The 22,738-nt window shown below is 39.9% G+C and overlaps 1 long non-coding RNA gene across 1 annotated transcript in view; it reads right to left on the bottom strand.

The window, feature by feature from the left end:
* Positions 1–14,802, bottom strand: part of LOC127018576 (uncharacterized) — a 219,210-nt gene extending 204,408 nt beyond the window's left edge. The window contains exon 1 of the long non-coding RNA XR_007766771.1: positions 14,750–14,802. This is a non-coding gene — a long non-coding RNA (uncharacterized LOC127018576). The remainder of the gene's footprint in view (positions 1–14,749) is intronic.
* Between the last annotated feature and the right edge of the window lie 7,936 nt (positions 14,803–22,738).

Below are 22,738 nucleotides of genomic sequence, written 5' to 3'. Positions count from 1 at the left end.
GGAATCTTAAATTTTAATCAATGAATCAGGTTTTGGTTTGGAGAAAAGGACAGAGAGATTTTAAGGTGAAAATTAGTTAGAAAGAAGAACCTACCCTGAAGGAAATCAAAACAGATCAGAACACTGTTTTATCCATTCTTATTGCTAGTTTCATGAACTTCTAGGTAACTTATGTCTTCTGCAATTAATATTAACTGTAGTCTTTCATCAATAGAAATACACAGTAATTATACTAGCAGTGTAGTCATCATAGTCTTAATTAAAATTCATTTACTCAAGTCCCTCCTTTCCACATAAAGTATGCAAGGACAAAAACCCTGTGACTACCAAACTAAAATTTTAAACCAGTCTTTGTACACCTTTTAAAGTTTAATTACAATCCAAACTCCTAAATGTAAAAGAAGAGACCTGACCCACAGATAATCGTTACTACCACATTCAAAAATAGTTTTATAAGACAAAAATTTTTGAAATCAAGTTGTCTGTTTTATTTAAAACTACATCTGCTAAATTTATTCTTTATTTTCAAGCCTTGTTCAACATTTCCTAGAACTTACTGATAATTTTCTCCTCTAAAAATATCCAGAAATCTTTTGCAACAAATGCTGAACAAAATGCTGCATATCTCTTAAGAAAGTTCTCACACAGTACAATTAGAAATGTCAATCTGAAAATGTCAAAATATCTCAAAAATAAACCATTTGGAATTCCAGAAATTTAACTGTTCCAGCACACTGATCTGCAAACTTTCAAGTCAACAGAAAATGGCACACTGTCTACAGTGAAGCTTTTCAGTTTGATACTTCTATCATGTCCTAACTATTAGAGCCACTCAAATTGTTTTCCTTGGTACACAATTAGCTGACTAACATTATCAGATAGAATTTAGGCAAATTAAAAACTCCATCACTTGGTGACAGAAGGTGTGTTCCTCCAGTGCTCGCCTACAGGGGAACACAGAGATGCAGTCTGAGCTATCAGGGCATAAAGGAGATTGTTTCACAGAATTAGTTTGAAACAGCACATTTTGAGTCAGCTCAGCATAGCAAAACATTACACTGAGAGTAACAGTGAATCCTTTCCCTCTGTGGTCTTGACAGGCAAGTATCAGATTTTACTAGTGAGTGATCTCAGAAACTTGGTTCTGGTCTTACAAACTACAGGCATATTTTGGCTTTATATGTATGGAAGAGATGACTTTGGTTCAGATGCTCAAGTCTAAACATGACTTTTTCCTCCAGAACTGAGCCTGTAGATTCAGTTCTGTGGGCTTTTTATTCAGGATATCAGTTTTATTTGTTCCCCTAGAAGTACTGGCATAGCTAACTACTCATGTCTACAAATACTTGCATGATTAGGATATAGATATTGCTTGGGCTGGAAGCAAGGAGATACCTATGTGAATCCCAGCCTGCATCAAGGATGACTGTTTCTCCCAACCCCCAACACCCTCCCCTCAAACAGATGATACATCCTCCTCCTTCCAGGATTCAAACCATTAGTTCACTTATAATTTAGGCTGATCACCTTTGCAAGCCTGACATCAGCTCAGAATTCACATTTCTGTTTTCTGAGAAGGACTGAACAAGCATTCAAAAGTTTTCAAATTGAATCCTTCATTTTGGGCAAAAGCATTGCCGAGAAGACATTTGTGGCATGATAAACGGAGTAAAGACACATGCCATGGCCACTACTTAACTAACCCCTATCTGCTCTGTAAGGCCACAAGCAGTAGAGCCCAGGGGTTCCTGGTGAGTCCAAGACAGCTGCCAGCACATCAGTTCTTGTACTGAGCAAGAATAACTGGATATTTAGAGGCTAACTCTTCATGTTTCAGTAATCCCCATACCAAATGCTCTTTATGGGCAATCACCTTAAGCTATTCTCACTGCACCCTTCTTCGCTTGATGAAGAATTGAGCTAGCGAGGCTTCTGCTAATTTATTAGCTGTTGGAAATACCCATTAGTCACCCATCAGAAATTACGATTTCCTACAGGACACTAAGCAACATATTGTAATAGAGTAATGAAGAGGTCACATATCTGTTCTGTCTGGCATCTTTCTGAGCCAGCTTGCTCCCAAGGCCTTGCATCCATCACATACACCACACTTAGTAATTAAAGTTTCTGGAGTTCTGCATTTTTTTCTTTGTAAAAAAACCCATCACACACCATACACAGGAAGTCCCTCCTCTGTTCAGGGTGAGTCTAGTTTTCAACTTTTGCTCTTGCTTCCAGAGGAGAAGACAGACTCAGTGTATTGCTTCAATTCCTTGGAGACACCCCAGAGAAAAATTTGACACACTCTGCAACTGCTTCTCTCTAAACAAAAGCTGTGTGGTCTCCTGAAAACTTAACAAGGGGACACCAACTGGCCTGGAGCAATCTAGTTCATCTGCCAGCTGGTCTTCACACCTACCATTTTCTCTACTCCACCCTGATACTTCCCACATACCATCCTTGCCATGCCTATTCTTCATCCTTGAAGAATCAGGACAGCTAAAATACTGACTAGCTACATCCAGGATCTGCTGAGATTCATGTCATTTACTGAAAGGAATGGAGTTCTTAGCTGAAGAGAAGCCATAAGCAACATCATCACAGAAGGATGACACTGACAACTATATTTTTTCTTATCGTAAAATGTGACCATTAATCTCATTGTGATTACTACCTCTGTACTTTTGTGTGCATGAGCTTACTGTAAATTTTGAGTTGAAGTAATTTCAAAATTTACACTAGGGTGTAAAATACAATTTTCAGTTCAAGTTATTTAATGATTATCCTGCATTTTACTTGTGGTTGGGTGCAGGGAATACAGAGGTGAACCAACTAGCCAAATGCTAGGAAAGCGTGAATAAAACCAGGAAAAAGACTGACGCATAAAAATAAGGCACAGAGATTTAACCTCTCTTGTAAAGTTTCCATCTATTGTCTCTTAGTAGAAAGCAATTTCCAGAAGCAGTCTGCTCTAAAAAACACTGGAGCTAGGCATATCTTAAGGAAAAATGTGTCCATGTTTTCTGAATATTAGCAGATTAACATGGACATATCAGCAGCTTTAAAGAAGAGTTGAATACTATTGAGGAAAAAAGTATCTGAATTCATACACCCTAGAAAAATCCATTTTTTAATTAGAGACCACTGAGGTACTCCCAACCTTTTGACATGCCTTTTGTGAAGTTTAGCTCCATGTTAGAACCACTTTACATAGTGAATTCCATGCAGCACTGACAGCTGGATCCTTTGAACAGGATTCTTGAGGTCCTTCTTGAAAGAGGAACAGACACAGACTTGATGGCAGTGAACACGAGTTACCTTCATAAGCAACCGCATCTTGGTGGAGCTTTTTTTAGTTGCTGCACAGCTTAGTCATCTCTTGCTATGTTATAAAAGACTAACTTCTCTGGACGTCACAGATCAAGGCTCACGAAGAGTTTCAGATTATGCACACACATGCATTCCCAACATGAACTGAAAACTACTGAGCACTCTGAACTCCCAGAACTCTGCTCACAGATTATCTGTGAGCAGAAAGGGATGACAATGACCCAACTCCTTACACATTGCAAATTAACTGCTATTATGAATTACACATTCAGGCCCTAAACACCATATTTAAAATGTGTGAATCTTCTCACTTCCTTGTTAATAGTGAAGGGCACTGTTACATTTACATTTCTCTTTGAAGGTTGGTACAGCAGTTTACGTCAGTTCCTCTGGAGGGAGGAAACTGGAAATTGGTATAGGCTCCCAGTTAGTATCTTTTTTTTTAAGTTACCATTACTTGCCAAACAGTTTTATGTCAGAACATGTAAAAAGTATCTCAATTCTTTCAGTATCATGCCCATGCCAACAGAGGAAAATCACCCTGCTCTCTTCCAACAATTAGTTATTCCCCAGATAACAATTAATGTTTGGGCAATAAACTCATAAGTGTGGATGGAGATAAAATTAATTTATAATCATCACAGCTGGAACAGAAAGATGTACCTTCATTAAATGTTCTGTTTAATATGCTGTAATGTATGATTTAAGTGATGACAGAGCCTATTTCTGTACAAAGCACAAATAGAAAACAGGCACTGGCACACACTGTGATCTCATACAGCATATATGCCACACAGGCCCTACTGTTCCTTCCTGGATGCATCTTGTATACTGGAAGGCATTACAGTAGTTTAATGACCTTCTTAATTTACATTTCAGTAGAGCTACATAGCAGCGTAACTATGTAAAACAAAGACCCTTCCCTTAAATCACATTATCTTCTTTAATAGAGGAGTGCCCTTAAGAAATGCTCTGGAGGCCATACAGAGACCACCAGGACAGTTCACCCACCCTGAACCCAGGATAACATTCATGCACAGCAACATCTCTCCTGCTGCATTTAAAAGAACACTGCTAGTTTTCATCATCCATCCTTATGCATCAGCTCATGTAAGCCTTCCTAAAACATGGAAAGCTTCATACAGTAGAAGCGAACCTGAGTTGAATCAGCATCAAATGTTTCAACATTTGTATTAACAATTAATACAATTTGTATTATCAAAAGCACAAGCAGCAAACAATGTCCCCCACCAAACACTGGGCTTCTTATGCCCTCCCATTCGATTAAGACATGTGCTCACTTTCAGAATATACAATATAGTCATTTGTTATGTCCCCAGGAAGAAGGGGATGGGGAAAGCAAGTCAGCCTGATTTATCATACCAAACAATAACACTACATGTAAATTCCTTCATATTAAATAATGCTAACTCTTGTCCACCACATAACACACTTCATCGTTAATAACATCTGTAAAAAATTTACAATATCAAGAAAAATGGAATACAGAATGTCAACCTTAGCTGGCTGGATTCAGTAGTTTCATGTTATTTATTTTTTATTAGTGCTTGCCTGATATTTTGGCCTACTTTCAAGATTTTTACAGCTAAGAATATCCTTCTGAAAGCAAGTAGTAGTAAATCAAGCCATTACAGAAAAATATTCTAGTCCAAAACCCATTAGGTGGGGAGGGAGAGGAGGCTGAGGTTTGTTTGGGTTTCTTGTTCTTAGAAGAACTTCTTATGTAGCATGCCCAAATGACAAATGCATCCTGTTTTTACAAATGATATCCTCCAAAGAAATAAGTAAAAAAAGCTGTCACTATCATAAAACAAGATATGCATCTTCATTATATCTACTCTCTCAAATTTCTTGTATATTTAATACCATTTTTAATAGTTTTAATATCATATCTACAAGATACACAATGACATCTAACTACAGACCACATCTCTTGAAACATTTAAAGTAGTAAATTAAAACAAACTATAATGAAACATGTTTTAAACAGAAAATCTTGTTCACGATGCTGTGCAAAAGCTGAAAGATAGTTCAAACAGTAAGGCAAAACAGAAGTATAACATGGAAACTTCATTTTGCTGAATTGGGGGGGTACAGACATGCTGGGAAGCAGGGGTAATGCAAATTAGAGAAGTTCATCTCAGTTTCCAAAGTAAACCATACATACATAGAACAAATGAAAGAAAAGATCAGAGCAATTAATATGAACCAGGAGTCTCAAGTTATACACAGTGACAAGGAACATTAGAGGCAAAACTTGGGTGCAAAACCTAAACAAATTTCTCAAAGTATACTGAGAGAACTGTACAACCAGTAGAACTGAAGAAAACTGAACATTCTACCACAAACACAGCAATTTCCAAAATATTGACAGTATTACATGTTAATGCTTGAACTTCATAACAGAAAAGGAACAAACAGTCAAAAACCCTTTGTCATGCTTTTTCCCCAAAATGCAGAGCTGTATCTATGTGACAAGACTAAATGTTTTATTCCAAAACTAACCAAGGAGGATATTTAGAAGCCACTGCATACTTTCAAAACATCAATAACTTGATGACTTCAGCAATTTTTAGAGAGCTGGTCAAGAGCTGAACAGATCATCAGAACAGACCTGCAGTGCTTTACAACACTGCTTACCAGGCACTCGCCACACCAGATACCTGCGTCTAAAACCAGCAAAACAGGATGACATGGGGGCCAGGGAAATAATGGAAGGGCTGATATATAATTATTGACATGAAGCTCAACATGATGCAGCAACATGCGTTTGCAGCCCAGAAAGCCAACCATATCCTGGGCCACATCAAAAGAAGTGTGACCAGCAGGTCGAGGGAGGGGATTCTCCCCCTCCACTCTTGTGAGACCCCACCTGGAGTCCTGCATTCAGCTCTGGGGCCCCCAACATAAGAAGGACATGGACCTGTTGGAGCAAGTCCAGAGGAGGGCCATGAAGATGGTCAGAGGGCTGGAGCACCTCTCCTACAAAGACAGGCTGAGAGAGTTGGGGATGTTCAGCCTGGAGAAGAGAAGGCTCTGGGCAGACCTTATGGCAGCCTGCCAGTACCTAAAGGGGGCCTACAAGAAAGCTGGAGAGGGACTTTTTACAAGGGCATGTAGTGATAGGACAAGGGGTAATGGCTTTAAACTGAAAGAAGGTAGATTTAGATCAGAGGTAAGGAAGAAGTTCTTCACTGTGAGGGTGGTGAGGCACTGGAACAGGTTGCCCACAGAAGTTGTGGATGCCCCCCTCCCTGGAAGTGTTCAAGGCCAGGCTGGATGGGGCTTTGAGCAACCTGGTCTAGTGGAAGGTGTCCCGGCCCATGGCACAGGGGTTAGAACTAGATGATCTTTAAGGTCCCTTCCAACCCAAACCATTCTATGATTTAATTGTTTTCAACTGAGTTACCACATAATTATAGCATCTATTGTATTTATGGAACTAGACTGTGTCAATATAGCATATGGTAAAACATGTGGTTCTACTCAAGCTATATCCATATGGGGTAAGAGATATTTAGGCACCAGAAATAACATTTAGTTATTTCTAATATTAGATATTTAGAGACTTCCAGAAGGTGCCTGCAATGATACTGAATGAGCTTTTGACTACAACAGATGCCTTCAAAGTATAAAATGCTGAAGATGTTATATTCTCAGAAGCAGAAAATACAACTGGAAAGCAGAAATCATTATACATGCATGTTGCTGGCAAAATTGCCTCCCTCAACCTTACATTACTTGCTGCTTTCATCAATATCCAGAAGACACAACTAGATAGCTTCTGCCAAATAATCTGGGATACATCAGTAACATGTGCTCAAATAAACAATATTTTTATTTTTATTTAAAATGTAGTGTATTTAGGGATGAAAATAATCGTTTTTAAAATGAACTAAAGACTTGTTCCTATCATGCCTTGATATAATTTTTTCTTGTTCTATAGAAACATCTTTATATGAAGTATGCAATCAATTAAAATGTATGTACAAGCCTTATTTCCTCCCAAGCAAATCTGTAATAATATAATTTTATTGCACTGAAATTGGAACAAAAGATCACTGCTAAATCAACCCAAGCTTATGATATTCTGTCTTTATAAAAACTGAGCTATCCCACATTTTTGATCACCCACAAAACCATAAATTGATGGCTCTCTGCCTGAACTCAGAGTTTCCCCACCAAAAAACCCCCAAAGTTGTATTTCCATATTTTTAATTCCGAACACAGCAGAAATATCCTGATGCATTTACCAGAGGCACTGATGTTACCTAAGTGGCATGCCAAAAGGAGCCATCAGAAAGGCCTATATTTGAGCTGTGTGGGAGAAGGGGGCCTGGTGTCACTGCTATAGTTTGAAATGCAAAAGCAGTTTAAAAAAAGGATTCAATTAGCTCACGCATTTACTGTGAGTAGGAGGTCTCACTGGGGTTGTCAGAAGAAATGATATTTAATCAACATGATGTCAGTCAAGTGCTTGTCAAACCTACTACAATTTTTCAAAATCCAAAATGTTTTATACAATAATTGATGAAAAATTATATGTAGAGATCTGGCCACTTTAAAATAAATTACAGCATTCGAGCCTTTTCTAAGAGTTTCTGGCAGGAGACATTGTTACTACGGTTATTTTAAAAGCCTCCATTTCTACAATATGGAAGAACGGTTTAATATAATCCTCCTCCCCCCAAGAGTATTATTTGGACCATCTACAAGAATATTTAATTACATAATTATGAAATTACACAAGACAGGTATTAATTTAAGCTGTACTATTTTCTACACAAGTTGCATTACAGCCAGCGTTTCTGAAGAGCGAACATCCTAATTGTCCAGAAATAGACTGCCCCCTTGGAACTATACTGGGGCACATGCAGTTTACTCCTGGGGAAATCAAATCTGCTACTGGACTTGCCCCACACAAGAGGTTAATTAGCTTTACATTAGGCCATTTTAGCAGCACTACCTGGTGCACAGAAGGATTAGACTAGGGTTAGACTTAAAAGACTCTAAAGGAGCAAACTAGAGGATACATTATGAACAAGGTTCAGAAGAAGCTGCAAGAAGTCAGCTCAGGGCTAACACCAAAATCACAGCTATAGTTAAGTCTCAAGACTGACTGCTGACCTTGGCTTTGATGTTTGACTAAGGTAAGTCTAGAAAACCTTGAATTGCTTGCACGCTCTTGTGTTGCCCTCCCAGATGTCTGCATGTTGAAAATCCCCCAAGGGGCCAGAGGAAGCACTTGGAAGACAGTAGTGGGCAAAGCTCCACATGAAAATCTTTAGAACTTCATTTGTCCAAAGGACTGGGGATCGGAAGCTCTAAAGGTTTATCTGCTATAGTCTCCAGAGTCATACCAGTTCACTACCTCTACCCACATGCTCAGGGAATTTCTCTCAGGTAACAGAAAAGTAATTTTTTTTTTTTAAATGGAGTGAGGGTCTAAGCAGCAACTTAAGTCAATGGTCTTCAATAACTCATAACTACTGTCTGTTGGAAACACCACAGTTTCATATCACACAGGGATGTAGGTTAGAAAGGTTGAACTACAGTGAGCGGTGTGGTGGGGCACCACAACCCTGACTATATTAAGAAACTGAATGCTACTCCAGAGGACTGAAACCTCTGCATCAGCTTTCCCCAATACAGAGCAAGTTCACTTCAGATTAGGGTCAGGTCACAGAGCAGAACACATTCCGACTTATGCAGAAGTACGTACAAAACATGATGGATGCAACAGCTTCGTAAGCATTTGCAAGCTCCAGCAGGAGCTCTCAGCACAGATGAAGGATTGCAAGTTCAAAAGGAATTATTCATAAGAGGAACAGACATTCCTGTAGCAATAGATGAACAAACCATTAGCCCCAAATCAAACTTCTAAGTTTAGTACACTGGTTGCCAACTTCCCCCTAACTGAGAAGAGTTTACAGGGACTACACAAACTGCATTAGGAGACCAGAGGTAAACTGATATTTAGATAAACTGGATGGAAGAGAAATAACTTAAGTATTAGTAATACTGCAGTGAGGCCCTATTCAAAGCAATAAGTAGTTAACTTCACTTAAAAACCTTAGTTCAAGTGATAAATTTTTGGAATTACCATGCCCATGAGAATTCTTTGCTGCCTTCCAGTAAGCTCGGGTTATAAAAGATGCATTTCTGAGAAACATAACTTCATTTTTCTTTGCTTTGGAGAACAACATTCTGGAGACAGACTTTTGAAATCACTGGTTTGTTTCGCAGCTACTACCAGAATCAGCCAAGGAATGAAGACAGTCTCCTTTAATCATATTGAGCTATAAATCGTTATTAAGGCAGTATGTCCTTCTGCAAAGCATCATTCAAAATTTACACCTATATCATATACATACATTCAAATAAAGAAATTCCAGCAATACATCTACATGTTTAGCAATACCTGACAAAAATGCAGCTTTGTTATTTGGAAAGAAAACTGCACTTTATCAGTAATTTGGCTCAGAGCTGTCCCCAGTATCAATACAGACTGGGGGATAAACATATTGAGAGCAGCCCTGCTGAGAAGGACTTCGGGATACTGGTGGACAAAAAAACTGGACATGGGGCAGCAATGTGCGCTTGCAGCCCAGAAAGCCAATCTTATCCTGGGCTGCATCAAAAGAGGCATGGCCAGCAGGTCAAGGGAGGTGGTTCTCCTATGCTACTCCACTCATGAGACCCCACCTGGAGTACTGCATCCAGCTCTAGGATCCCCAGTACAAGATTTTTTTTTTGGTTGGTTTTTGGGGGTTTTTTGGTGGTTTTTTTTTTTTTTTTTTTTTTTTTTTTTTTTACACACACACACTGAGGGTGGTGAGACACTGGAACAGGTTGCCCAAAGAAGCTGTTGATGCCCCATCCCTGGAAGTGTTCAAGGTCAGGCTGGATGGGGCTTTGAGCAACCCGGTCTACTGAAAGACGTTCCTGCCCATGGCAGGGAGGTTGGACTAGATCTTTAAAGGTCCCTTCCAACCCAAACCATCCTATAATTCTACAAAGCATCCAACAGTTCACTGGGATATTTTCAAGCAAGAAACCAGTACCATAGACAGTTTTGGGTTTTTTTTTCTTTCAAAGTTCATTAAATCAAAGATATTTTAGACAAATAGTAGACAAAAAGTAGTTAGTTGTAGAAATGCACGTAGCATTTTATATCATATAACTGGACAACCAAACACACTGAGCTTCACTCTCTCAAACATCGCCAACAGAAGTACTTGCAAGCTCAAAATATTGAGACTGCTTTACTTAGTGTCTTTGAAGAACGGGACCTCAAAGTGTTTATTATCTTAACAACCTGTCACTGGAGAACTACTCATGTGTAGCACACGTGCTATATATAAATACACTTATTTTAGTTCGAAGCCTGAAAACCCTGGGTTCTCTGCAAGACAGAAGCATTTGTAGGATAAAATGATGATTCAAAACCTAAACGTTTAAATGCCCATCTATTACTACATCTAACCTCTGCATCTTCAAAACAGATCTACACAACCTATTCAAACAGGCTTCTACCCCCACCAAGATTCACCATTTAAATGGACTTCTGACCCACACCGATCACAAACTCTGTAGTCCATTCCACAGACACAGGATTACAGTTTTATTTGAAGTTTTCTTCCTCTTGCCAGGTTTCCCCAATATCATTAGAAAGAATGAATGTTTGAATTAGTAATCACCCAAGTTATGCTTTTGCTTCTTTACGGTTGTTTGCCACTGTGTTTCAAATAAGCTAAAATGCAATTTTCAGAATTTAATACAGCCTATTTTTAGCAGTGCAGAAGGTCTGATTATTTTTTTTTTCATTTTACTATTTGGTATAAGATGGGCATTCACATTTAATCATATCCATAGATTACCTCAATGAATACAAATGTGTTACATTATCTTTAAATAAATGAATGTCAATATGTTCTAGGGTAACAGAAGTAATTGCATATTGATAACAGTCATTATCGTAAGTCATGGTTGCTGGCAGAAAATCCACTTGTATTTTTTAATAAGGTGCAATATTATGGTCTATTTTGAGATGATAGCTTTCTATTTCCCCATACATAATACAATATCACTTCAATATAGCTGGCAGACCCTGGGAATAGATAAAAACTCAGAATGTAAACCTGCAAATTGTAAGATTTTACAGTCTTTTGAAACTAGGGTGGATATTCCAAGTACCTCAGCAAAACTGATATGAGGGAATATTATCTGTGCCAGGCTGATGTACCTTTCGTTCCCCTCACCACAGCAGATAACAGCACATTACCCTAAATTCATACAACCAGATATTTCAGATTTTGCATTGTAGTTTATTGCAGTTTGCAAAGTAATCTGAAAGACACTTGAGAAAGGGACATCTCTCCTTCATTTTTAAGAGGCACAAAACTTTAAAGCTAACTCAGATATTCTGGATGCATCTGCTAGTGGAGAGTCAGGAAGTTATAATATCCAATATCAAGATCGGAGACTCTCGTTCTGCACTGCTGCTCTGCTTCATTGCTTTGAAGTAGCAGACAGATAGAACTTGATAAAATAAGCAGACAACCACAGCATCCTGCACTGTGGACAGAATATCCCCATGAAACCATACAGGCTGGAGACGGACTACGTAGCAGCTTTGCAAGAAGATCTGAGGGGTCCCATCTGGACAGGGATTTTAATATGAGTCAATAGTGTGTGGATCAGCAAGATCACACCAAGGTCAAAGAAAGCTGAGTGACTCTACCCCCTACTTGGCAGCTGTGAGGCCATACCTGGAACACTCTGCCTAGTTTTGAGCTTCCACACACAAAAATAAAGACAACTGGCCCTCAATGGAGGCAAAAACAGAGCAGACCTCTAATTTCCCATTAAAGTGAAGGCTGGAGCTCATGAAGTGTAGAATTAAGAAACAGGTTTTATTCACCCTGGAGAACAGGAGGCTTGTAAGACGTGGATCTTACTGCTGTCCTCAACAGCCTAAACTGTGGTTATAGAGAAGACATTACTCCTACTCTCCCCAACAGTCATGAAAGGACAAGAAGCAACAATCGCAGGTTGCAGCAAAGGAAATTCCAATTACATATAAGAAAAGGGGAATTGCACAGTGGGAGCAGATAGGCCCTGGCACCACCTGCCCAGAAAGGGACCACCATCACTGGAGATTTTCAAAAATCAAATAGACTGGGCCTAGCTAGGACCATTTTCTTCATAGCAGCTCATACAGTGCTGCAGTTTAGATTTTTGACCAAAACAGTACTAATAACACAGTAATGTTGGAGCTTTTGCTCAACAGCATTTGTACAGCATTAAGGCCTAGTTCTCACTCTGCCTCACCAGTGAGCAGATCAAGGTGTGTGCAGTAGGCTGGCAGGGGACAACCAGGCAGGTGACCCAAACCAACTAAATAGATATTCCACATCATATAACATCATGCTCAGCAATAAGAAAAGAGAGGGTTTTAGGAGGGTTAGCCATCTTTTGCTCAGAAACTGGCTGGGCATCAGCCTACCCACAGGAGTTGGTAAGGGACTGCCTCTGCATCACTTGTTTGATAAGTGGAAGAATAGGAGAAAATAAAACAATTTTATTCTTTTTAATCTTGACACCACCACCCCCCACACACTCCCCCCCAAGTTTTCTTGCTTTTATTCTTCCTTTCTTCTTCCCCTTTCCCACCAGTGGTGAGTGGAAGTGAGCACGCAGCTGTGTGGTACTTTGCAGCCCACCAAGGTCAACCCACAACACCTGAGCAGTGTGGTCCAACTCTGAAGTTGGTCCTGCTTTAAGCACGAGCCTGGACTAGATGAGCTCCAGAAACCTCTTCCAACCTGAATTATCCTGCAGAGCAATGCACAAGCATCTTTATTCCAAGCTTCCCCTATAGAAATAGCCCCCAGTTTGATAACAGCAAGTGCTACACATAAAAGACCATCTGAGCCAGCCCCTAACAGTCACAGCACAGTAGAGATGGATTTGCGTGCGAGATTCAGAAAAACCCAGGTAATCAGCCTGGCTAGAGTGCTGTGCTGTCCCTTGGGAAGAGCACCGCTCCAGCCCTGCCACTGGCACACGCCAGGCCCCACCAGTATCACCATCTCTTGAGAAACATCCACACTGAGCACTGTAGGGAGACCCTCATTTATAATTACTCATAACTTTGCAAGATAAATACACAACAACATTGCTTTGTAGTACAGTTCTGTCATTTTATTGAAGTCTCATGCAGGCAGAAGGAAAGCATCAGCTCTAACTTTGCTTAGTCATTGATAGAGAAATAAAGTGTTCAGGCACCCAGAGCTGGAGTAGCCAGTGAGCGTATTAATCATAAAACCTTTCTCCTGAAGTGAGGCATCGTAGAGGAAAAAAATTCAGCCTTCTCCTGAACTCCTCTATAATGAAATGTAATTAAATCTACGTGTTTGCTTCTATGCAATTATTCAATCAAAATCTCAAACCCAAAACTTTCTATTCAGCATCCAAAGCACTCGGTTTTAAAAAAGCCTAATACTCGAAGAAAAATCCCCTAAGACATGCCTTGCAAGCAGGCTGCACAGCCCCAGAGTACCCCGAGGCCTCATCCAGGAGGCAACATATACCACAGGCCACTTCACACACTAAAGAGTGTCCCTCAGAGCAAAGCAAATGCTGCCAAGCCCCTGTACCGCACCTCATCGGCTCTGAGGCACGCACAAGCGAGGTTTTTTGGTTTGGTGGGGGTTTTGGGCGGGTTTTTTTTTGTTGTTAAGTTTTCTTCACCACAGACCCGCGCGCCCCGGGCCCTCACGCCCCGCGGCGCTGCCCCGCCTCCCGCCAACGGCCGCCCAGCCCGCCTGACCCCACTGCGCGCGCAGGGCCCAGTCAGCCAGGCGCCTGGCAACCCCAATCTGCCCAGCAACCAGGGCCCCGCCGCGCGTGGCTGCGGCGGCCAATGGCGGAGCACCAGGCCGCCGCCCAGGCGGGCGGCCAGCCGCGTGCCCGCCCCTCTGCCTCAGCGGCGGGAAACCGCGGCCAACGGCCGCACCCGTGAGGCGCCCGCAGGGGCTGTGTGAGCCAAGGGCGGGTGCGGCATGCTTCGTAGCCCTCAGTGGACACCATGCTCATGGGTTTTGTCCAGATGTCCGTTGAACCAGTACAAACTTAGGTGTTTAGATGTTGCCACTGTGACCTATTCCATACTGGTAGGACAGGCTCAGGCCTCACCCAGGTGCTGCAGACACAGGCAGCTGAACAGGCAACACAGCCATTCTCACACAAGCGTGAGGGTGGGCACGCACCCTTCCCAGTGAGGCAACAAATGCTCTAACCCTACTTCTGCAAAGCTGCCCAACTAACCTTCCCACTCCAGTCAACAACACCACAGGGCACTACCACAAGCAAATAGCCACAACAAAGACCATACCTTCCTCCAGGCTGAGCTGCTGGTCTTCCTTCAGAGAAGAAACATGCTTCTGTCTTCTCCATACCTACTCCTGTAGGAGCCGATCCTGACTGAGAAGATGAACATTGTCACACCCTGGGTTTTATAGGCTGGGAGCCTGCTCAAATTTGCTGCAGCAGCACCTGGGCCTTAGCATTGTTAAGTGGGACCAGCTGGTGGGTGCTGCAGGCCCTCAGAGGTGCTGGTGGGAACACAACCAGCCCCAGGTGCAAATGATAGAGGGGATGTGGTGGGAGAACCTTGCTGGAAGGGCTAGAAGGACTTGGGGGATCTCGGTGTCAAGTTTGGGTGTTGCCAGGGCGTTGGCTGTGTAATTAGGACTCACCTAACAGCCCAACAGCCTTGCAAAGCAGGTCAGGTGTTAGGCCTTCAAAAGTTGTTCTGGATTGGGGTCATAGGAAGGAAAGTTACACCTTCCTCTATATCTTTCTTCTCCTTTAGAGAAGCAATATGCTTCCTGAGAGTACCAGGAATCTTACAAAGCCTCTAGGATTCTCCACAGACCCAGATCTTTCCCAGCTTTGTACATGACGTGGAAAAAACTCCACTCCTCTGTCATTTGTGTTACTGACGTCTACCTAAAGATACAGCCTCTACAAGGGATGAAGCGTCAACAAAAAGACGTCCTTCAGTACTCAGTTGTGACTGGCTACGTGAACTTAAAAATGGATGTCAGTATTCACATACTAATTTTTTTTTAATGGCAGAGGTCTGCCAATGTTGGTATTATTGCAAGTGTAGCGTAAAGTCAACTTGAAAGTGGGCATGCGAAAATACTTCATTTGTAATATTTTACTGCCTCATGAAAGGCATCTAATTTGGACATGGAACATTTTTGCAGTGAGTAAGCATTTCTGTGAATTTCAATATACATAGTTTCCCACAGATTGAAATTTTTATGGAAAGTTGTACATTTCTGAGCTGCAAATACTGTGTGTGCTTAGTTAACAGTTTTATGAGCAGCCAAGTTGTAGTTGCTATCAGGTATCATTTTCTGCTGTGTGCTCTTCTTTAACTTCACAGCAAGTATAAAAGTTTTTCTTAAGAGAAAATCACCTTTCCACTGAGGATTAATCTTTTTTGGTATGCTCCCTATTTCTGCCTTCCACTGTTCTGCTGCTGTCGATATCCAGGTTCTGTACCAGGTGACTGACACATTGAGTGCCCCTTCCTTCTCTCATTTTTAATAATAAAGGATCTACAGACATAATGATTTGTTCATGCTTTTGTGCATTTTCTGGTGAAGTACTTTTTCCTCTTCTGTGACTACTCTTCTCCAATTTTACTAATTTTTTTGCAAATATGCCATTTACAATTAAGGCTGAAATAAAGATCCACGCTGTTAAAACTATCCAGTGGGAACCAGAGAAGCTTGTCCAGTCCCTACAATCTATTTCCTACAATTTTCAGGGTCCTTAAGATTTAAAAGGATTCTCGGTTAACTGTAGCAGCTCTGAAATTGGAGAAAATTGTCATGGAGAGTTCAGTAAAGGTCTCTGCTCAATGAAAGCAAAAAGAGGAACAAGATACTAAGATGTATAAGGAATGAGGCTAACATTGATAGTATTTATAGTGCACTTAGGTACAGCAGTAATACTGTTCTCGATATTGATAAGTATTGGAAAAGTTATGCGACAAAAAGTGATTAAGGCAGAAAAGGCTACCATTTGAAAAGCAACTTAAAAGGGGATTGTTTACATTCAACAGGAGACACGTTTTTATTTAAAAATATTTCAAATATTTCCATGCATCTCATAATGCTACAGAAGATTTGCCCTCTGTCTCTGTGTGCATATATATAGAAACTATAGTATAATGTGAATTAGCTAACTAAAATAAATCCGGGGGGGTGGGGTGGGGTGGGGGGTGGGGGTTAGAAATAGCAATTATAATGGATTTTCGGCGTGGAGGGCTGGTAACTCCATTACTGAGTGATATAAATGAGATCACAATTTAGTCTGAGGTTCTGTTCTCCATTTCTAACCTGGTTACCTCCCACTATGGCAGATGTGAATACATCCAGGAGAAAGAACAGAACAGATCCATCTAGTGGGACAACAGGAACAATATACATATTGCTGTATTATATGTGACTGCAAAGTTAAAATTTTCACATAGGACATGGACGTATGCATAAGTTTCATGTATGACATATCTTGCATTTTCAATAAGCGTTACATTTAAAATCAGGTAAAGTGCTATCACATAAAGATATGATAAAGGTAAATGAGAAGTTATATCTTCAGGTATTCTTTAAATCAACACATTCTGGTATATTAGCTTTATAGCTAATGTTAGCTTTAGTATTTTCCTGTGTTTGAGCTTGGAGTCCTTTAAATATACCTAATGTGAACTGAAATATTTCTACTAAGAAATAGGGTGCAGTGGAACTTTTTTATTTCTCTAATTCTTCATGCTTGCCCTGTCTGTATTCTCATTCTTAATGCCCATAGTATTTTTTATTTTTTACAGTGATGACTGGCTTTGTGGAAGGCATTTTCCAAAGTGAGTTAGTGGTGATCGTTCATTGCGATGGGATTTTGTTGATGTTTGTGTCAAATAGCAACAAGCTATCTTTACAACAAAAGAGCTGAGCATCGTGATGGAATATCATCCAGAAAGTTTCTGAATTGTAAAAATGTGTAAATTATGCAAAACTAGGTCTTGCCTGAAGGGTGAGAGACAAGAAACCTTAAAGTAAGTTGACACAGTTTGTGAAGTGAGAAACAGACCTCATTCTTGTGCAGTTTTTAAAATGTTAGGAAATTCCAAAGAGAAAAGCCTACTTAAACCGAAAATAACACAGCTCCACAAATCTGAAGTAAACGCTTACTGGGATGATTCATTTGCTGGTGTGAATGTCCAGCAGCTTGGCAAATGAGAGTCAGCCATGTCTGGTTGAACGTTTAATGTGACACGGGTTTCATGAATACAAGTTTTCCAAGATTTTCACGTATCTATCCAAAGCAGAAATAGTAATTCAGCTGCTGATTTGGTTTCTCTCTCTATTCTATTCTGTTGCAAAAGGTGTTCTCAAAAAGGATTTGCTGCTGCCACAGAAAAGTGCTTTCGATGATGAAAAATGCGCTAGATCAAATTATTCCTTCAGAACGGGCACAGCTTTGCAGGAAAAGGATGAAGATGTTATACGATACTGGAGGATGTAGTTCTTCCCCCCCAGGATGATATGGGTAGATCCTAGCAGGGAGACGCACCCACGCACTTGCCTGCTGTGTCGTGCACCAGTTTTATTCCTGCGCCGTTAGCGCATGTAACTGGCTGGAAGTAAGAGAGAAGTGGCAGAGCTTTCAGAAGATGGCGGAAGTTTTCATCACCATGACAAGAAAACAGGAAAGGTTGAAAACCTCTTACAGCTATCCTGTCTCTAGAAAATCTCTGCTTAGGCCTGTATGCTGTTTTACACCATTTCCAAGAACTAGAGTAAACACAGCAGTAATCAGTGCTGCAAACTGTTTAACATTCACCTGGAAGCTATTATTTGCATGCAGTTTCACCTAGGAGCTTTAGATCTTTGGCCATTTTGATCAAGAGTATATAAAGAAACAACAAAAAGTTGATTACTGTCCTGTAGAGAAAACGAAACAGTTAAACCTACTAAACTTCAACTATTCTATTTTGCATTATAACTATATTCCTAGTATTTAGAAAAAACTGATTCAACGGGGAGTAAATCTGGTTTCCTGTGAGCCCATCCTTGTAAAGTTTAATAAATGACGTATTCATTTTATTTTCTGAGTCACTGCGCTGGTTTTGCGGCACATTTGCCATGAAGCAGAAGTTCAGAAGAGTGCTGCAACCTGTCACAAGAAAAAATGAGAAGACTGGAAAAAGGAAAAGAAAGTAAATACTTTAAATATATACCAAACTTGAAGGCCTAAGGGCCTCATTGGTTTCCTGATGTAAGCGTGCAAACGAAAGCCTTCGGTTTAACAGCTTGTCCAGAACTGCGAGCTACCATTCTGTCACCCGCTCCTGAAATGTTGGCCCCTTTTGCTGCACATTTTATTAAAAGGAAGAAGGTAAATCTGCCCTCTGGACGGTTTGGACAGCTTCCAGGGCTACAGTAAACCACGGCCCATGGTAAGCAAAAGACAGCTGAAAACGACCCAGGGGACAAGATTTCATATTTCATCAAAAAGCTCAATAGTAGTCTAAACTTAGTGGTGACTTAGAAACAAAGAGGAAGCAAAAAAAGGAAAAAGAAACAGAAAATCTAAATCTAGACCATCTCAGCTCTATGGAAATGAGGGTAGAGCTTTTTTGGAGGGTAAATTATTTATTAATAAAAACTGGTACAAAAATTATGTGAAAAAACCAGAATGACAACCATGCTAATGGCAATGGAATTGCCAAATGGAATTGGCAAATGTTCACTGTATAGATTTTCAGTGTTCTTTTTTTTTATAGTGTTAAATTCCTAGAAATGGTTGGGTTGAATCATATCCACGTAGGACTAGTTTATTTGTCAAGACCCTGCATAATAAATTCTTAGCAGTTCTAGATTAACTGTCCATATGTCATAATGGTGCACTGTTTGTTATCAGCTGAATTTATTTGTTCAGCAGCCTACCAATACTTTTCAGGGCTGTTCATATCACCTAAATTTAAATAATTATCTTAACCTCCGTACATTATTTATGCAGTCTAGGAGAAAAAATGTAGGACCTCCAAAAGACTATGCATAGCAAGAACTTAGTTTAGCGTTTTGGATTGCCTACTGGAATGTCCTCTCTCTCTTAGTCCTATGGTAAACTGAGGGAAACTATGCTTCTAATTTAAACATTTGAGTTAGTTGCCAAATGGCAAGAAGTATAAATATCCCCATTTTTCTTCTTTTTAAATACTTTCCTCAGGATCTCACTTGATCTTGGGGGTAACGTACTATTTTAAAAGTAGCAGGATTAAGCCTTTAGCAAAAAAAGAAAGCAAAATTACAGAGAGAAGGAATATGGGAAGGAATAAAAAATGGACCTGGCAAATAATTTAGCCATTTTTCTATGTTTGCATTTCAACCACTTCTTTATATCTAATTAAATCAGGACATTTGGTTGTATTTTCTATCAAGACATTGATTTTTTTTAATCTGCCCTCTCTGAAATGATCAATTTGAAACAAATTTTTTAGACTGTAACAAAAAACGTGTATTTCATCCTGAAATCATCTTCAAGTTAAAATAGAATTCAGTGAAGGTAGCTACAATATAAAACAATCCACTTTAAAGATACCAATTTGTGCCTTTTTAATTCACCTGGTCGAAAAATTTAGAAATGTTTGAACTTACTTGGTTCAGCTGAAAAGTGCTGGTTTGGTTCTTGCCACTTCTGAGATTCAGAAATATCTAAGCCTCACCTCAGGTCTCTTCCAGTCCATTTCTTCATTATTTCTTGTAGCTTTTCCAGTTTCTAATTTTCTACATAAACTTGTATTTTCATTAATAGCTAGGACATAAAGTGAAGGTTTAAATAAAGTAAGTGTAGATAGCAAGCACAAAAGGGTAATTGACCATTCAAACAAGCTCAAATAAACTGTGGAGTATTCATATCTTTATCTTCGAAGCAACACAGGAAGATGTGTGTTATGAGAATAGTAACTATTAAAAAAAACATAAATTAGGCTGTCCAACCTCAATTAGGGTGTTTGATACTTCTAACACAGAGGTATCAGGGTAAACATAGAAGCCTGTGCTTTACTAAAAGATAGACAAGATGATCTATATGTCTCATCCATCTCTACAGATACTTGATATTTTGAAGGCATCAGAGCAAATGCTTCAGTCATGCCGAACTGCTGAAAATTACAGTCTGCAGTGCAAGATCCAGCATTGCCTTCTACATTAGCAAAATACATATATTATTTAAATGTATGTATATTTATATGTAAGTGTTATCCACACTACTGTTCCGTAGATTTAACTTCATGTTTGCGATTCACATGACTGGCGGAGTTCATAATCCCAAAATCACCAAGAACCGTGAAGCCTTGCAGAAGCCTAACAGGGCAAGACACTGGCATAGAAAATACTGCACCATTGTTCCGCAAATAATAAACCATGCAAAAGAATTTTAAAGGTAAACTATTTTTTTTTTTTTTTTAACTTTTCTAGGGCTCAGATAAAAAGTGGGCCAGCTGAGCAGAATCTTAGCTGGCATGAATCCAGATGGTGCCCCAGGTTCCTTAAGGAGACATCAGTGTCTAGTCTGTTCTAGAATAAAAGAGAGGACAAATATTAAACCCTATTAAAGTAACCCATGTGGACCCCATAAGTGATAAAGTGGTTGATGAAACAGCACATAGTGTTCCTTCCATATGCTAATTTGCAGCATAAATTTCTCTTCACTCCCCTCTTTTCTAACCAGAACTAGTACTCTTCATGACTGAAGGGAGTGCACGGAGCAGAAGAATAGTCCTGGAAATAGCAAATGAATAACTTGCTGACTCAACAACAATTTAGCGAAACAAATGGGGTCTTCAAATTCACTTATCAATGGAGAAAAAATGTTTTTCTTTAACACTTACTGACAGTTCTGGAAAAAATAATGTATATTCTTACCATGGAAAGCCCCCCTTACTTCCTTTAAGTGCTTCTCACTCGTCTCTAAAGAGAAGATGCTTGCATTGGACTAGAGGCTGATGAGTTCTCTTTCATATGAGATATTTTAATTACTTTACTATATATAACATGAATAACATATTTAGATTTTCAAATATTAGCCAGGTTCATTAACTAAACTTTTCATAAAACATTTATTGCATTTATATTTATAATAGAGATTAAAAGAAAGTAGGAAGTGGAAAGAAACAGGAGAGGTCAACAGAAAGGAAAAAGATTGAAATCCGTCTAATACAAGTAAATGTAAGAAGAATAAACGTTATTTTAGACTTCTGATATCTGGCCCAGAAATGTATAAAATCGGGAGAGCAGAACTCCTTTTAAAAGGCGTACAGTTGTTTCTTTAGACATTAATAGCTCCATGTGCAAAACAGTGGTTAACAGGGCGTATAATTTAAAAATCCAGCTTCCTCAACAGATGGCTTTATTTACCATGTTTAGAAACTTTACATGGGGGAATCTTCCACTGGAAGCACGGTTGTGTGTGCTGCAAAATAATCAGATCTGGGTCAAAAATCAGACTGCCCTAACACTTGGTGCCAATGTTTATGTAAGATTGTCACAGTCTGTCCAAAGCAGAAAATGATCCGAATAAATAGACGTATTTAGTGTGTGGTGTTTTCCCTCCTAAAATAATTGTGACTGCCTCAACTGGAACATCCGTAAGGGAACAGGTTTCCAGTGCTGCTTTTTTCCCCCTGGTACAGTGCTTGCAGTGCGACTTTTGTAACACCCTTTCTTGCCATAAAGACCTATAACCATTCAATCTGTCAGCCTTCTGATAAACTCCGGGAAATACAAGGCCACGTAAAAATCATGGTATGCTGAAGAGTGAGAGTGGCTTGTGAATGGAAACACTCAAGAGCAGCTCTAGGAAACACTAGAAAGAAACGCTGTGTTACAGCACAGGAAAACACTACTCGATCCTCTTTAAATTCCTTGCTAGTCAATGTCTCGGACCTAAGAAAGTACCGAGTGATTTTCTCTCTCCTTGTTTTTACGGCCAAGAACACTGTTGACCAGTATGACCAGAGGGAAGGTAAAAGGTGCTGTAGCACAAGACCACCCAAACCAGTAATCGAAAGGAGAGACTGGAACACAGAAGGCAGACCGGCAGTAGTCTGTGTTATGTGATGGGGAGACAATATTTTGTTTGGAGGAGAAAATGGGCTTCATTAAAATGGAGATGTTTCTCGAGTTCATGGGCATCCTGCATTCCTGACAGAGCTGCTAGGAGCTGATCTCCCCTTTAAAAAATCCTTTCCCTCCTAAGCTGAGTTTCTTTCCATCCTGTTCATACGGTAACTAATAGTAATTCG

Source organism: Gymnogyps californianus, chromosome 7, assembly GCF_018139145.2.
Source record: "Gymnogyps californianus isolate 813 chromosome 7, ASM1813914v2, whole genome shotgun sequence".
NCBI classification, from domain to species: Eukaryota; Metazoa; Chordata; class Aves; order Accipitriformes; family Cathartidae; genus Gymnogyps; species Gymnogyps californianus.
This window is presented reverse-complemented; position numbering and strand designations above follow the sequence as displayed.